Here is an 18,461-nt window from a genome sequence, read left to right on the forward strand (position 1 = left end):
TACGAAATATCTCTTGTTTTTGGACAAGGGTTTTAATGATTTCAAATCGGAACTGAAAATTTTAAAATAACTTTAAATCGAAAATATCTCTTGTTTCCGTACAAGGGTTTCAATGATTTAAAATCTGTACTGAAAATTCTAAAAAAAATTTAATTAGAAAATATCGCTTGTTTGCGGACAAGGGTTTCAATGATTTTAAATCTGTACTGAAAATTCTAAAATAAATGTAATTAGGAAATATCTCTTGTTTGCGGACAAGGGTTTCAATAATTTTAAATCTGTACCAAAATTCTAAAATAAATTTAATTAGAAAATATCTCTTGTTTGCGGACAAAGGTTTCAATAATTTTAAATCTGCACCAAAATTCTGAAATAAGTTTAATTAGAAAATATCTCTTGTTTCCGGACAAGGGTTTCAAGGATTTTAAATCTGTACTGAAAATTCTAAACTAAATTTAATTAGAATATCTCTCTTGTTTGCGGACAAGGGTTTTAATATTTTGATTCTGTACTGAAAATTCTAAAATAAATTTGATAAGAAAATATCTCTTGTTTGCGGACAAGGGTTTCAACAATTTTAAATATGTACAAAAATTCTAAAATAAATTTAATTAGAAAATATCTCTTGTTTGCGGACAAGGGTTTCAACAATTTTAAATCTGTACTGAAAATTCTAAAATAAATATAATTAGAAAATATCTCTTGTTTGCGGACAAGGGTTTCAACAATTTTAAATCTGTACTGAAAATTCTAAAATAAATATAATTAGAAAATATCCCTTGTTTGCGGACAAGACTTTCAATAATTTTAAATCTGTACCAAAAATTTTAAAATAACTTTAAGTACGAAATATCTCTTGTTTTTGGACAAGGGTTTTAATGATTTCAAATCGGAACTGAAAATTTTAAAATGTGGCGAACTTCGCGAGACTTTGATTTTAAATAATAATTTAGAGAATAAGGGTTCAGCTCACGACAGTCGACACAATGTATTTGAAGAAAACTCCTGAAATCCATGTAATTTAGAGAAAGATTCGACCAGCGGCGAAATCCATTGAGCAGTTGCGAATAAGAATATTATTGAGACAAGTTACTAGGTACGAGGAACAAGGATTGATCGAACTTACCAATTCGCAGATCGCTGTTTCGCTGGTGAATTATGATTCCTTTATTATTGATCCATAGTTAAAAGGCACACAAATTAATAAAGAGCAAACAATTAAGAAAACTGAATAATTTAATGATAGTAAAATATGTTGTACATTGAAAAGAAGAAAAGAATGCGTCGCAGCGCATAAATTGAGTTCGCGTTAATAATGAGACTCGTATGTCTCTTAGAAGTATTGCTTCTCGCTAGAAGTCCCGCTTCTCTCTGATTTTTGAAATCGAGCGCGATCATAATCGCAACCTTTGAGACCCTTCGGGTGGGGTCCGATGACACCCGAATTTTTCATTCGTTCAACGACCTCTGGTCGCGGTAGCTATCAGGCTAGCGCCTGGCGCGATGTATTATCAGATGAGAAAAACCACCAGGAACGGCATATTTATCCCAAAAGAAAGAAAACGATTTCGATCGTTACAATTCCCCCCTTCTAAATTGCCGTTGCTAGTCGTTTGTCTAAGCTCGATCAATCAGTATCCTGAAACATAATAATCTCAGCTTTTATTTACTCGTCTCAATAATTAAAGAATTTTTCTAAAGAAAATGAGGAAAGTAAATATTAAAGAAAATTAAAATTCAATAGGTGATAAAATAACAGAAATATTTTGATATATGGTTCGCAACTGCTCTTTGGTAACTTAGTAATCGCTAGTTTACTTAAGTATAAAAATAGTAATTCAGTTTTATTATGTTTTTATATGCATAAAACAATTATTAATGCGAATACGCTATCCATCTAAAAAATTTTATTAAAGTATTTAAATTGGCGCAATTACGCAATAGAAAGAAAAACAAATATTAAAGGATTCCCCTTTTGTTTGTATAATGATAAACAATTTTTTTTTATATCGCACGCGTAGTATTTTGATGAAGGTTGTTGTAGAATGATGTCCTTAAATGCATCTGTTCTCCGGCGCTCATACAAATGTCGCAAAATTACGAAGATTTTTTTTTTGTTTTGGAATGCCCTTTTTATCTGATGACGTCACAAGCCGAATCCGGGAAATAAGTGTTGTCTGCGTAACTTCATGTACTTTGTGATGAAAACAAATAAATTCGTCTTGAAGGTAGACTGTGAATTTGTTAGTCAAAAGCTTTAGAGCGAAGTTCATGAAAAATGTGCGTTGACGACTGACTTCCTTCAGGATCGCTAGTAATGCATAGAGGGTTTGCATCAGTGTTGCACTTCTGTAGCCGTGAAGAAAGACCTTGACTCTTGAAAATTGGTCCATACTAAGCGTGTTGGCAAATGTTGTATAAAAACCATCATTTGTCTTCAGAGGTCGAATATTGCACATAATATCTTTTGGAAAAGCGAAGTTGATAAACATTTTTGATAGTATCTCAAGATGAATTTTGTCAAAATCAGTGATGGATTTGGGAGCACAATGGTTTGCTTCAAATGAGACGAAATGACATTACTTATGAAGTCTTCAAAATTGTCAAATGTCGAATGGAAGTTGTATACGCTATGAGTTCCTTCATACAGCTGATTTTCCAAGACAGAGAAGGATGCCATCAGCGCGACAGCTAGAAGCGAAGGTCACATATATTGGAAAGACAATAATATGAGCGCTGGTGCTGGTGGCGAAGAAGCTGCTTCTCGTGTTGTTCCTCTTGATTTTCGCTAATTTACATTTATTTGACGATATCGTGGGAATCAATTTTTATTTTTAATAAGAAAGATTAATAACGCATGTTTAATTTAATTTTCCTGTTTTTCGTAAAAATTTTTTTTTTGTATAAACTTAAATATTTTTTTTTTTTTTGTAAGCACAATGACAGATGATTGAATGAATGCGCGCTGGTTGAAATTTAAATATTGTTAAAATGCCAGTTAAATATCAGTTTAGCATTGTCATCACTAATAGTGCTCGCGATCGTTTTGCTTCAATAATGAGCATTATCTTTTTTTCAAATAATTATTTTGTTTTTGCGATTTTTAATAAAATAAGTATCTTTGCTTTATATCAGCTTTAATTAAATTAATTTAGTATTGATCGCGATTAAATTAAATCAAAACTTTCCTTTGTTAATAAATGTCAAAATAGATATATATTTTTTCAAACTGTTAAATAATCATTTGTAATTTTTAAATTACTTATTATTTTTATTTTATTTATTTTTGTTTATTTAAACAAGTCGCGCAATAATTGTACTCCGATTTTGACATTAAGGGCAATGCGGGCCCTTTTAGCACTTGCGCATAGACTTGCCAGCTGTTGCTGATAAGCAAGTAGTTGGCTTTGCTATAGGCAATGACGCACGCGAAGGTATACTCGGTCCTACTGTACGCAATTAGGCGACGGAGGGGAGTTCCCTGCTAGAGTCTAAATGCTATGTCTCGGACTCCGAGCAAAAGCAATGTACGTTTTCGTTTTTGGAGTTACTGCGTGAAATCTCTACTGGCTAAGCGCTATATAAGACGTTAAAGCAATTTGAGGGAGACACCTTCAGTCCTGGGCGAAACGATTGCCATGTGGAATAGCACATTTATTAATTATTTTGCGGCGCTTTTTAACTAACATATTTTTAAATTAAAAAATTTTTTTTTTTTAATGAGTATTAATTACTATTTTCGTGTTAAACAGTTATTCGATTTAAATAAGATATTTTCATTTGTTATGATTTAAATTTAATATCAATAAAAAATTTTTTTTGAGACGATCATTTACTTTACTGCGGTTACTCAATGAGTGCGAGATGTACTCATCGTCAACTGAAAAATCACTAGCAAAGTACTCGGTAAAGTTACTTGCATTTCGCGTAATTACTTTTACTAAGGAATGCGTTGAGATTTCAATTACATGACTAGAATAACTTTTTGAAAAGTTAAATCTTTCGCGCTTATGTTTTCAAAGAGGCATTATAGTGATTTCAGCATAATTCCAAGCCTACTATCACTTCGCTTCAATGAAGGCTGTGCGATTGATTGTATAATCGATGATTATTGGTAATCAAAATTTTGAGAGTCACTAGCATTATTCTCAGCAACTCTAGCTGTATTTAGCGTAGATGAGTTGGCTGGGAGGCGCGTTGAATCCCATTATAAGAATGATATATATATGTTTTTTAACTTTTATTTTGCCTTTTATAAAAACTCTTAATTTGTTATTAATCATTTATTTATTTTTTTTAAAAAATATTATTTCAAAAATATTAGGTAAGATTCTCGCAATTTCAGGAAACACTAGTGTATTTATTATAATTTATAATAAAGGCACGTTGCTTCCTCGCAAAGAAAATGCATAACTTTGCTTTATTATACTAAAACACTAGTGAACGGACTTTAGCGAACACGTTGAATTAGTATTGAAATGCTGACTTATTGTAAGAGAACTTGCACTGTTTGATGAGGCACTAGTGGCATCGAGTAAGCATGCGCTTTTGAGCACGTTGCCTCAGTGTAAGATGTACAATTTTGACAGCTTGTTTCTCAGCTGTTATAAGAACACTAGTGAACAATAAAGCTTTTCGCTTTCGAACACGTTGTTCTAGCTAGAGAAAACTAATTGACAATTTCTGAGAAAGTGGCAATTAATAATTATTATTTAGTTATTGAAATTTTATTCTTTAAAAAATTCAATTAACATTAATAATTATGCGAGAAAAAGTTACGCGATAATTTTAATTTTGAAATACTAGTGACAATTAAATTATTTACCTAAGTTGTACGTTATTTCTTGATTATAAATTCGCGAGGTACTTTTTTGACCTTGTTAAATAAGATAATAATTTTTATTTTCTGACTTTGCGCTCATTTTTCGATAATGGAGCGTTGTCATGATTGCCGTGTGCATTAGGCACATTTATGTACGAACAGTAGGGTACATGTGGTAAATTATATTGTTGTGCATAGTATGGCGGAGAATAATAATATTCTAATGATTTATAATATTTTTCGCAATTGTGTAATTTCGTTTTATTTAATTTATTAATAAAAGGTTTCCGCTCAAAATTATTATCTTTTTGGCAATCATTAATTTTATATTTTTTAAAATTATTATTTCTATACCGGCCGTCTTTGTTGCTCGAGCACCGCGGACGATTGTAACGCTTATTGCTTGGCGTTCGTCGCTTATGACGGTGATCCGGATGGTGTCTATCGCTGTCGCGACTTATACGCTTTGGCGATTGATGTCTCTCTCCCCCCTTCTGCGATGAAGTGGCACTGAGAGAGCAAGACAGATCTGGACTAGATCGACAATGCGAACTAGGAGCAAAAGACTCAAAAACATTGTCTGAATCTGCGCAAGATGTAGATTCAAGTAATTTCGCGTCATTGTTCTGTGATTCTAAAGTTTTAATTTTTTTTTGTAATGAAGCGTATTGACGCTTGTAAATTAAAATTTTATTAATTTCATTAGGTTTCAATTTGTAATTTCTTGATTCTAAATTTTTCACTGTTGTACAGCTAGTTTTAACCAGTGAGTTTGACTGTGTAAACGAGTTTTGCGCGTTTGCAGCAGTCTGTACACTTGGTGTACTGCTGGAGGGGGTTGCCATTTCCGAATTTGAAAAAAGGGTGGGATGGAGGGTTACGAGTTTGTCGGTATAGCTTTGACTATCGCTGATAATTGAGCTACTCGATGGTTCCCCATGAAATTTTTGCATTTTAAATTACATAAATTCCGCTTTCAAGATGGAAGTTTAGCGCTTAAAATTTTCCTTCAAATCTTGAATCATTTCGCGATTGCAGCTATTTATTTCTTGTAAATTTTCAATTTTTAATTCTAATGAATTTCTTAAGTCAGTTAATAAACAATTTTGTTCATTAAATTTTTTCATCACTTGGCAAAGTGCTTGTTCCATTTTGTTTACAAAATAAAATTTTTAATTAATTTTCAGTCAATTTATTTCGATATAAAATGTTTTAATTTCAGTATTTCTAAAGGTGGTCTAACTGAGATCAAGCAAAGTTTGTGTTTACGTTTTTTTTCAAAAGACTCGGTATGTTAACGTCGAGCGATCGAACAAGAGATAATGCTTTCGACGAGTGATTATTTGAGAAATAAATTTAATTTGAATATATTTTGAAAGAATATTTCTAATGGAAAATTTTGAAATATTAAGCGTTGGTATCCCTCATGGTGCTTAAAATAAAATAAAATTAATTTTCTAAATTTTTTTTTTTCAATTATTACACAGAACGTAGAAAAGATAAAATTGATAATTAATTCTTTTTGAAAATAATAATAATAATAATGACGCGTTTTGTTAGTCGGTACAGTGAGAGAGAAGCGAGCACATGTTTGCAATATAATATAATTTATAATAATATCGCGTAATGGATTTCTGGAATTCTTGTTCAAAAATGTTGTGTTTATTTAGACGCGGTGAAAATAAAATTTTGTTACATTCTGAGAAAATTTTACTTAGAATGAGTCGCCATTTTATCGCGTAGGGAATAGAAAGAAAAGCGTCACTCTAAAGGAAAGGACCTGTGCGATACGCCATTTTGAGGCTTCGCGATGGAAATTTCCCAAGATGAAAGCGCGATTATTTTAACACAAAAAAGTTAAAAATTTTGCTAAAAATGTGACGAAGCACAATTTCAGCTAAAAAAAGGACAGACAGTTTCGGGTCAAAAAAATCCGCTTCCGTTCACGCACAAAAATGTGGCAACACAATTTCGGCTAGGAGAACAGAATAATTTCGAGTCTAAAAAAGTCTGTCCCTGTTCGGGCGCCAAAAATGTGGCGAACTTCGCGAGACTTTGAATTTAAATAATAATTTAGAGAATAAGGGTTCAGTTCACGACAGTCGACACCATGTATTTGAAGAAAACTCCTGAAATCCATGTAATTTAAAGAAAGATTCGGCCAGCGGCGAAATCCATTGAGCAGTTGCGAATAAGAATATTATTGAGACAAGTTACTAGGTAAGAAGAACAAGGATTGATCGAACTTACCAATTCGCAGATCGCTGTTTCGCTGGTGAATTATGATTCCTTTATTATTGATCCATAGTTAAAAGGCACACAAATTAATAAAGAGCAAACAATTAAGAAAACTGAATAATTTAATGATAGTAAAATATATTGTACATTGAAAAGAAGAAAAGAGTGCGTCGCAGCGCACAAATTGAGTTCGCGTTAATAATGAGACTCGCATGTCTCTTAGAAGTATTGCTTCTCGCTAGAAGTCCCGCTTCTCTCTGATTTTTGAAATCGAGCGCGATCATAATCGCAACCTTTGAGACCCTTCGTGTGGGGTCCGATGACACCCGAATTTTTCATTCGTTCAACGACCACTGGTCGCGGTAGCTATCAGGCTAGCGCCTGGCGCGATGTATTATACAATTAGAAAAACCACCAGGAACGGCATATTTATCCCAAAAGAAAGAAAACGATTTTGATCGTTACAAAAATAACTTTAAATCGAAAATATCTCTTGTTTCCGTACAAGGGTTTCAATGATTTAAAATCTGTACTGAAAATTCTAAAAAAAATTTAATTAGAAAATATCGCTCGTTTGCGGACAAGGGTTTCAATGATTTTAAATCTGTACTGAAAATTCTAAAATAAATGTAATTAGGAAATATCTCTTGTTTGCGGACAAGGGTTTCAATAATTTTAAATCTGTACCAAAATTCTAAAATAAATTTAATTAGAAAATATCTCTTGTTTGCGGACAAAGGTTTCAATAATTTTAAATCTGCACCAAAATTCTGAAATAACTTTAATTAGAAAATATCTCTTGTTTCCGGACAAGGGTTTCAAGGATTTTAAATCTGTACTGAAAATTCTAAACTAAATTTAATTAGAATATCTCTCTTGTTTGCGGACAAGGGTTTTAATATTTTGATTCTGTACTGAAAATTCTAAAATAAATTTGATAAGAAAATATCTCTTGTTTGCGGACAAGGGTTTCAACAATTTTAAATATGTACAAAAATTCTAAAATAAATTTAATTAGAAAATATCTCTTGTTTGCGGACAAGGGTTTCAACAATTTTTAATCTGTACTGAAAATTCTAAAATAAATATAATTAGAAAATATCCCTTGTTTGCGGACAAGACTTTCAATAATTTTAAATCTGTACCAAAAATTTTAAAATAACTTTAAGTACGAAATATCCCTTGTTTTTGGACAAGGGTTTTAATGATTTCAAATCGGAACAGAAAATTTTAAAATAACTTTAAATCGAAAATATCTCTTGTTTCCGTACAAGGGTTTCAATGATTTAAAATCTGTACTGAAAATTCTAAAAAAAATTTAATTAGAAAATATCGCTTGTTTGCGGACAAGGGTTTCAATGATTTTAAATCTGTACTGAAAATTCTAAAATAAATGTAATTAGGAAATATCTCTTGTTTGCGGACAAAGGTTTCAATAATTTTAAATCTGCACCAAAATTCTGAAATAAGTTTAATTAGAAAATATCTCTTGTTTCCGGACAAGGGTTTCAAGGATTTTAAATCTGTACTGAAAATTCTAAACTAAATTTAATTAGAATATCTCTCTTGTTTGCGGACAAGGGTTTCAATGATTTTAAATCTGTACCAAAAATTTTAAAATAACTTTAAGTACGAAATATCTCTTGTTTTTGGCCAAGGGTTTTAAGGATTTCAAATCGGAACTGAAAATTTTAAAATAAGTTTAAATCGAAAATATCTCTTGTTTCCGGACAAGGGTTACAATGATTTTAAATCTGTACTGAAAATTCTAAAATAAATATAATTAGGAAATATCTCTTGTTTGCGGACAAGGGTTTCAATAATTTTAAATATGTTCCAAAATTCTAAAATAAATTTAATTAGAAAATATCTCTTGTTTCCGGACGAGGGTTTCAATGATTTTAATTCTGTACTGAAAATTCTAAAATAAATTTATTAGAAAATATCTCTTGTTTGCGGACAAGCGATGTAACAATTTTAAATCTGTACCAAAATTCTAAAATAATTTTAATTAGAAAATATCTCTTGTTTGCGGACAAGGGTTTAAAATAACTTTAAATCGAAAATATCTCTTGTTTACGGACAAGGGTTTTAATGATTTTCAATCTGTACTGTAAATTCTAAAATAAATTAAATAAGAAAATATCTCTTGTTTGCGGACAAGGATTTTAATGATTTTAAATCTGTATCAAAAATTCTGAAATAAATTTAATTGAAAAAATCTGTAGTTTACGGACAAGGGTTTCAATGATTTTAAATCTGTACCAAAAATTTTAAAATAACTTTAAATCGAAAATATCTCTTGTTTGCGGACAAGGGTTTCAATAATTTTAAATCTGTTCCAAAATTCTAAAATAAATTTAATTAGAAAATATCTCTTGTTTCCGGACGAGGGTTTCAATGATTTTAATTCTGTACTGAAAATTCTAAAATAAATTTATTAGAAAATATCTCTTGTTTGCGGAAAAGGGTTTCAACAATTTTAAATATGTACTGAAAATTCTAAAATAAATATAATTAGAAAATATCCCTTGTTTGCGGACAAGGGTTTAAAATAACTTTAAATCGAAAATATCTCTTGTTTACGGACAAGGGTTTTAATGATTTTCAATCTGTACTGTAAATTCTAAAATAAATTAAATAAGAAAATATCTCTTGTTTGCGGACAAGGATTTTAATGATTTTAAACCTGTATCAAAAATTCTAAAATAAATTTAATTAGAAAATATCTCTTGTTTGCGGACAAGGGTTTCAACAATTTTAAATCTGTACTGAAAATTCTAAAATAAATATAATTAGAAAATATCCCTTGTTTGCGGACAAGACTTTCAATAATTTTAAATCTGTACCAAAAATTTTAAAATAACTTTAAGTACGAAATATCTCTTGTTTTTGGACAAGGATTTTAATGATTTCAAATCGGAACTGAAAATTTTAAAATAACTTTAAATCGAAAATATCTCTTGTTTCCGTACAAGGGTTTCAATGATTTAAAATCTGTACTGAAAATTCTAAAAAAAATTTAATTAGAAAATATCGCTTGTTTGCGGACAAGGGTTTCAATGATTTTAAATCTGTACTGAAAATTCTAAAATAAATGTAATTAGGAAATATCTCTTGTTTGCGGACAAGGGTTTCAATAATTTTAAATCTGTACCAAAATTCTAAAATAAATTTAATTAGAAAATATCTCTTGTTTGCGGACAAAGGTTTCAATAATTTTAAATCTGCACCAAAATTCTAAAATAAATATAATTAGAAAATATCCCTTGTTTGCGGACAAAGGTTTCAATAATTTTAAATCTGTACCAAAAATTTTAAAATAACTTTAAGTACGAAATATCTCTTGTTTTTGGACAAGGGTTTTAATGATTTCAAATCGGAACTGAAAAATTTAAAATAACTTTAAATCGAAAATATCTCTTGTTTCCGTACAAGGGTTTCAATGATTTAAAATCTGTACTGAAAATTCTAAAAAAAATTTAATTAGAAAATATCGCTTGTTTGCGGACAAGGGTTTCAATGATTTTAAATCTGTACTGAAAATTCTAAAATAAATGTAATTAGGAAATATCTCTTGTTTGCAGACAAGGGTTTCAATAATTTTAAATCTGTACCAAAATTCTAAAATAAATTTAATTAGAAAATATCTCTTGTTTGCGGACAAAGGTTTCAATAATTTTAAATCTGCACCAAAATTCTGAAATAAGTTTAATTAGAAAATATCTCTTGTTTCCGGACAAGGGTTTCAAGGATTTTAAATCTGTACTGAAAATTCTAAACTAAATTTAATTAGAATATCTCTCTTGTTTGCGGACAAGGGTTTTAATATTTTGATTCTGTACTGAAAATTCTAAAATAAATTTGATAAGAAAATATCTCTTGTTTGCGGACAAGGGTTTCAACAATTTTAAATATGTACAAAAATTCTAAAATAAATTTAATTAGAAAATATCTCTTGTTTGCGGACAAGGGTTTCAACAATTTTTAATCTGTACTGAAAATTCTAAAATAAATATAATTAGAAAATATCCCTTGTTTGCGGACAAGACTTTCAATAATTTTAAATCTGTACCAAAAATTTTAAAATAACTTTAAGTACGAAATATCCCTTGTTTTTGGACAAGGGTTTTAATGATTTCAAATCGGAACAGAAAATTTTAAAATAACTTTAAATCGAAAATATCTCTTGTTTCCGTACAAGGGTTTCAATGATTTAAAATCTGTACTGAAAATTCTAAAAAAAATTTAATTAGAAAATATCGCTTGTTTGCGGACAAGGGTTTCAATGATTTTAAATCTGTACTGAAAATTCTAAAATAAATGTAATTAGGAAATATCTCTTGTTTGCGGACAAAGGTTTCAATAATTTTAAATCTGCACCAAAATTCTGAAATAAGTTTAATTAGAAAATATCTCTTGTTTCCGGACAAGGGTTTCAAGGATTTTAAATCTGTACTGAAAATTCTAAACTAAATTTAATTAGAATATCTCTCTTGTTTGCGGACAAGGGTTTCAATGATTTTAAATCTGTACCAAAAATTTTAAAATAACTTTAAGTACGAAATATCTCTTGTTTTTGGCCAAGGGTTTTAAGGATTTCAAATCGGAACTGAAAATTTTAAAATAAGTTTAAATCGAAAATATCTCTTGTTTCCGGACAAGGGTTACAATGATTTTAAATCTGTACTGAAAATTCTAAAATAAATATAATTAGGAAATATCTCTTGTTTGCGGACAAGGGTTTCAATAATTTTAAATATGTTCCAAAATTCTAAAATAAATTTAATTAGAAAATATCTCTTGTTTCCGGACGAGGGTTTCAATGATTTTAATTCTGTACTGAAAATTCTAAAATAAATTTATTAGAAAATATCTCTTGTTTGCGGACAAGCGATGTAACAATTTTAAATCTGTACCAAAATTCTAAAATAATTTTAATTAGAAAATATCTCTTGTTTGCGGACAAGGGTTTAAAATAACTTTAAATCGAAAATATCTCTTGTTTACGGACAAGGGTTTTAATGATTTTCAATCTGTACTGTAAATTCTAAAATAAATTAAATAAGAAAATATCTCTTGTTTGCGGACAAGGATTTTAATGATTTTAAATCTGTATCAAAAATTCTGAAATAAATTTAATTGAAAAAATCTGTAGTTTACGGACAAGGGTTTCAATGATTTTAAATCTGTACCAAAAATTTTAAAATAACTTTAAATCGAAAATATCTCTTGTTTGCGGACAAGGGTTTCAATAATTTTAAATCTGTTCCAAAATTCTAAAATAAATTTAATTAGAAAATATCTCTTGTTTCCGGACGAGGGTTTCAATGATTTTAATTCTGTACTGAAAATTCTAAAATAAATTTATTAGAAAATATCTCTTGTTTGCGGAAAAGGGTTTCAACAATTTTAAATATGTACTGAAAATTCTAAAATAAATATAATTAGAAAATATCCCTTGTTTGCGGACAAGGGTTTAAAATAACTTTAAATCGAAAATATCTCTTGTTTACGGACAAGGGTTTTAATGATTTTCAATCTGTACTGTAAATTCTAAAATAAATTAAATAAGAAAATATCTCTTGTTTGCGGACAAGGATTTTAATGATTTTAAACCTGTATCAAAAATTCTAAAATAAATTTAATTAGAAAATATCTCTTGTTTGCGGACAAGGGTTTCAACAATTTTAAATCTGTACTGAAAATTCTAAAATAAATATAATTAGAAAATATCCCTTGTTTGCGGACAAGACTTTCAATAATTTTAAATCTGTACCAAAAATTTTAAAATAACTTTAAGTACGAAATATCTCTTGTTTTTGGACAAGGATTTTAATGATTTCAAATCGGAACTAAAAATTTTAAAATAACTTTAAATCGAAAATATCTCTTGTTTCCGTACAAGGGTTTCAATGATTTAAAATCTGTACTGAAAATTCTAAAAAAAATTTAATTAGAAAATATCGCTTGTTTGCGGACAAGGGTTTCAATGATTTTAAATCTGTACTGAAAATTCTAAAATAAATGTAATTAGGAAATATCTCTTGTTTGCGGACAAGGGTTTCAATAATTTTAAATCTGTACCAAAATTCTAAAATAAATTTAATTAGAAAATATCTCTTGTTTGCGGACAAAGGTTTCAATAATTTTAAATCTGCACCAAAATTCTAAAATAAATATAATTAGAAAATATCCCTTGTTTGCGGACAAAGGTTTCAATAATTTTAAATCTGTACCAAAAATTTTAAAATAACTTTAAGTACGAAATATCTCTTGTTTTTGGACAAGGGTTTTAATGATTTCAAATCGGAACTGAAAAATTTAAAATAACTTTAAATCGAAAATATCTCTTGTTTCCGTACAAGGGTTTCAATGATTTAAAATCTGTACTGAAAATTCTAAAAAAAATTTAATTAGAAAATATCGCTTGTTTGCGGACAAGGGTTTCAATGATTTTAAATCTGTACTGAAAATTCTAAAATAAATGTAATTAGGAAATATCTCTTGTTTGCGGACAAGGGTTTCAATAATTTTAAATCTGTACCAAAATTCTAAAATAAATTTAATTAGAAAATATCTCTTGTTTGCGGACAAAGGTTTCAATAATTTTAAATCTGCACCAAAATTCTGAAATAAGTTTAATTAGAAAATATCTCTTGTTTCCGGACAAGGGTTTCAAGGATTTTAAATCTGTACTGAAAATTCTAAACTAAATTTAATTAGAATATCTCTCTTGTTTGCGGACAAGGGTTTTAATATTTTGATTCTGTACTGAAAATTCTAAAATAAATTTGATAAGAAAATATCTCTTGTTTGCGGACAAGGGTTTCAACAATTTTAAATATGTACAAAAATTCTAAAATAAATTTAATTAGAAAATATCTCTTGTTTGCGGACAAGGGTTTCAACAATTTTAAATCTGTACTGAAAATTCTAAAATAAATATAATTAGAAAATATCTCTTGTTTGCGGACAAGGGTTTCAACAATTTTAAATCTGTACTGAAAATTCTAAAATAAATATAATTAGAAAATATCCCTTGTTTGCGGACAAGACTTTCAATAATTTTAAATCTGTACCAAAAATTTTAAAATAACTTTAAGTACGAAATATCTCTTGTTTTTGGACAAGGGTTTTAATGATTTCAAATCGGAACTGAAAATTTTAAAATAACTTTAAATCGAAAATATCTCTTGTTTCCGTACAAGGGTTTCAATGATTTAAAATCTGTACTGAAAATTCTAAAAAAAATTTAATTAGAAAATATCGCTCGTTTGCGGACAAGGGTTTCAATGATTTTAAATCTGTACTGAAAATTCTAAAATAAATGTAATTAGGAAATATCTCTTGTTTGCGGACAAGGGTTTCAATAATTTTAAATCTGTACCAAAATTCTAAAATAAATTTAATTAGAAAATATCTCTTGTTTGCGGACAAGGGTTTCAATGATTTTAAATCTGTACTGAAAATTCTAAAATAAATGTAATTAGGAAATATCGCTTGTTTGCGGACAAGGGTTTCAAGGATTTTAAATCTGTACTGAAAATTCTAAACTAAATTTAATTAGAATATCTCTCTTGTTTGCGGACAAGGGTTTTAATATTTTGATTCTGTACTGAAAATTCTAAAATAAATTTGATAAGAAAATATCTCTTGTTTGCGGACAAGGGTTTCAACAATTTTAAATATGTACAAAAATTCTAAAATAAATTTAATTAGAAAATATCTCTTGTTTGCGGACAAGGGTTTCAACAATTTTAAATCTGTACTGAAAATTCTAAAATAAATATAATTAGAAAATATCCCTTGTTTGCGGACAAGACTTTCAATAATTTTAAATCTGTACCAAAAATTTTAAAATAACTTTAAGTACGAAATATCTCTTGTTTTTGGACAAGGGTTTTAATGATTTCAAATCGGAACAGAAAATTTTAAAATAACTTTAAATCGAAAATATCTCTTGTTTCCGTACAAGGGTTTCAATGATTTAAAATCTGTACTGAAAATTCTAAAAAAAATTTAATTAGAAAATATCGCTTGTTTGCGGACAAGGGTTTCAATGATTTTAAATCTGTACTGAAAATTCTAAAATAAATGTAATTAGGAAATATCTCTTGTTTGCGGACAAGGGTTTTAATAATTTTAAATCTGTACCAAAATTCTAAAATAAATTTAATTAGAAAATATCTCTTGTTTGCGGACAAAGGTTTCAATAATTTTAAATCTGCACCAAAATTCTGAAATAAGTTTAATTAGAAAATATCTCTTGTTTCCGGACAAGGGTTTCAAGGATTTTAAATCTGTACTGAAAATTCTAAACTAAATTTAATTAGAATATCTCTCTTGTTTGCGGACAAGGGTTTCAATGATTTTAAATCTGTACCAAAAATTTTAAAATAACTTTAAGTACGAAATATCTCTTGTTTTTGGCCAAGGGTTTTAATGATTTCAAATCGGAACTGAAAATTTTAAAATAAGTTTAAATCGAAAATATCTCTTGTTTCCGGACAAGGGTTACAATGATTTTAAATCTGTACTGAAAATTCTAAAATAAATATAATTAGGAAATATCTCTTGTTTGCGGACAAGGGTTTCAATAATTTTAAATATGTTCCAAAATTCTAAAATAAATTTAATTAGAAAATATCTCTTGTTTCCGGACGAGGGTTTTAATGATTTTAATTCTGTACTGAAAATTCTAAAATAAATTTATTAGAAAATATCTCTTGTTTGCGGACAAGCGATTTAACAATTTTAAATCTGTACCAAAATTCTAAAATAATTTTAATTAGAAAATATCTCTTGTTTGCGGACAAGGGTTTAAAATAACTTTAAATCGAAAATATCTCTTGTTTACGGACAAGGGTTTTAATGATTTTCAATCTGTACTGTAAATTCTAAAATAAATTAAATAAGAAAATATCTCTTGTTTGCGGACAAGGATTTTAATGATTTTAAATCTGTATCAAAAATTCTGAAATAAATTTAATTGAAAAAATCTGTAGTTTACGGACAAGGGTTTCAATGATTTTAAATCTGTACCAAAAATTTTAAAATAACTTTAAATCGAAAATATCTCTTGTTTGCGGACAAGGGTTTCAACAATTTTAAATATGTACAAAAATTCGAAAATAAATTTAATTAGAAAATATCTCTTGTTTGCGGACAAGGGTTTCAACAATTTTAAATCTGTACTGAAAATTCTAAAATAAATATAATTAGAAAATATCCCTTGTTTGCGGACAAGAGTTTCAATAATTTTAAATCTGTAACAAAATTCTAAAATAATTTTAATTAGAATATATCGCTTGTTTGCGGACAAGGGTTTCAAGGATTTTAAATCTGTACTGAAAATTCTAAAACAAATTTAATTAGAAAATATCTCTTGTTTGCGGACAAGGGTTTCAACAATTTTAAATCTGTACTGAAAATTCTAAAATAAATGTAATTAGGAAATATCTCTTGTTTGCGGACAAGGGTTTCAATAATTTTAAATCTGTACCAAAATTCTAAAATAAATTTAATTAGAAAATATCTCTTGATTGCGGACAAAGGTTTCAATAATTTTAAATCTGCACCAAAATTCTGAAATAAGTTTAATTAGAAAATATCTCTTGTTTCCGGACAAGGGTTTCAAGGATTTTAAATCTGTACTGAAAATTCTAAACTAAATTTAATTAGAATATCTCTCTTGTTTGCGGACAAGGGTTTCAATGATTTTAAATCTGTACCAAAAATTTTAAAATAACTTTAAGTACGAAATATCTCTTGTTTTTGGACAAGGGTTTTAATGATTTCAAATCGGAACTGAAAATTTTAAAATAAGTTTAAATCGAAAATATCTCTTGTTTCCGGACAAGGGTTACAATGATTTTAAATCTGTACTGAAAATTCTAAAACAAATTTAATTAGAAAATATCGCTTGTTTGCGGACAAGGGTTTCAATGATTTGAAATCTGTACTGAAAGTTCTAAAATAAATTTAATTAGAAAATATCTCTTGTTTGCGGACAAGGGTTTCAACAATTTTAAATATGTACCAAAATTCTAAAATAAATTTAATAAGAAAATATCTCTTGTTTCCGGACAAGGGTTTCAGTGATTTGAAATCTGTAACAAAAATTTTAAAATAACTTTAAATCGAAAATATCTCTTGTTTGCGGACAAGGGTTTCAGTGATTTTAAATCTGTTTCGAAAATTTTTAAAATAACTTTAAATCGAAAATATCTCTTGTTTCCGGACAAGGGTTTCAATGATTTTAATTCTGTACTGAAAATTCTAAAATAAATTTAATTAGAAAATATCTCTTGTTTGCGGACAAGGGTTTCAACTATTTTAAATCTGTACCAAAATTTTAAAATAAATTTAATTAGAAAATATCTTTTGTTTGCGGACAAGGGTTTTAATATTTCGATTCTGTACTGAAAATTCTAAAATAAATTTGATAAGAAAATATCTCTTGTTTGCGGACAAGGGTTTCAACAATTTTAAATATGTACAAAAATTCTAAAATAAATTTAATTAGAAAATATCTCTTGTTTGCGGACAAGGGTTTCAACAATTTTAAATCTGTACTGAAAATTCTAAAATAAATATAATTAGAAAATATCCCTTGTTTGCGGACAAGACTTTCAATAATTTTAAATCTGTACCAAAAATTTTAAAATAACTTTAAGTACGAAATATCTCTTGTTTTTGGACAAGGGTTTTAATGATTTCAAATCGGAACTGAAAATTTTAAAATAACTTTAAATTGAAAATATCTCTTGTTTCCGGACGCGGGTTTCAATGATTTTAAATCTGTACTGAAAATTCTAAAATAAATATAATTAGGAAATATCTCTTGTTTGCGGACAAGGGTTTCAATAATTTTAAATCTGTTCCAAAATTCTAAAATAAATTTAATTAGAAAATATCTCTTGTTTCCGGACGAGGGTTTCAATGATTTTAATTCTGTACTGAATATTCTAAAATAAATTTATTAGAAAATATCTCTTGTTTGCGGACAAGCGATTTAACAATTTTAAATCTGCACCAAAATTCTAAAATAATTTTAATTAGAAAATATCTCTTGTTTGCGGACAAGGGTTTAAACAATTTTAAATCTTTACTGAAAATTTTAAAATAACTTTAAATCGGAAATATCTCTTGTTAGCGGACAAGGGTTTTAATATTTTGATTCTGTACTGAAAATTCTAAAATAAATTTGATAAGAAAATATCTCTTGTTTGCGAACAAGGGTTTCAACTATTTTCAATCTGTACCAAAATTTTAAAATAAATTTAATTAGAAAATATCTTTTGTTTGCGGACAAGAATTTCAATGAATTTAAATCTGTACAAAAATTCTAAAATTAATTTAATTAGAAAATATCTCTTGTTTGCGGACAAGGGTTTCA

This window comes from Leptopilina boulardi, unplaced genomic scaffold (assembly GCF_019393585.1).
Source record: "Leptopilina boulardi isolate dan_hultmark-lab unplaced genomic scaffold, ZJU_Lbou_2.1 LbouV2_322, whole genome shotgun sequence".
Lineage (NCBI taxonomy): Eukaryota > Metazoa > Arthropoda > Insecta > Hymenoptera > Figitidae > Leptopilina > Leptopilina boulardi.